Below are 495 nucleotides of genomic sequence, written 5' to 3' on the forward strand. Positions count from 1 at the left end.
TCATTTTGTTATTCAAATTTGACCCATTGTCAGTGATTATCTTGCTAGGAATGCCGTAGCGACAGATGATGTGATTCTTGATAAACCTGACGACAACTTGTCTTGTAACGTTTGCATATGAAGCTGCTTCAACCCATTTGGTGAAATAGTCTATGGCTACCAAGATGAAGCGATGTCCGTTGGACGCTTTTGGTTCGATCATTCCAATCATGTCGATTCCCCACATGGAGAAAGGCCAAGGGGAAGAGAGTATGTGGAGAAGAGATGGTGGCACATGAATTCTATCGGCGTAGATCTGGCATTTGTGACACCTCTTTGCGTACTGGTAGCAATCTGACTCCATTGTCAGCCAATAATATCCTGCTCTCAGTATTTTCCTTGTCATGGTATGTCCATTGGTGTGAGTACCAAAGGAACCTTCATGTATTTCTCTCATGAGTATTTCTGCTTCTTTTCTGTCAACGCATCTGAGCAGAACCATGTCGAAGTTTCTCT

This window comes from Vicia villosa, linkage group LG6, assembly GCF_029867415.1.
Source record: "Vicia villosa cultivar HV-30 ecotype Madison, WI linkage group LG6, Vvil1.0, whole genome shotgun sequence".
NCBI lineage: Eukaryota > Viridiplantae > Streptophyta > Magnoliopsida > Fabales > Fabaceae > Vicia > Vicia villosa.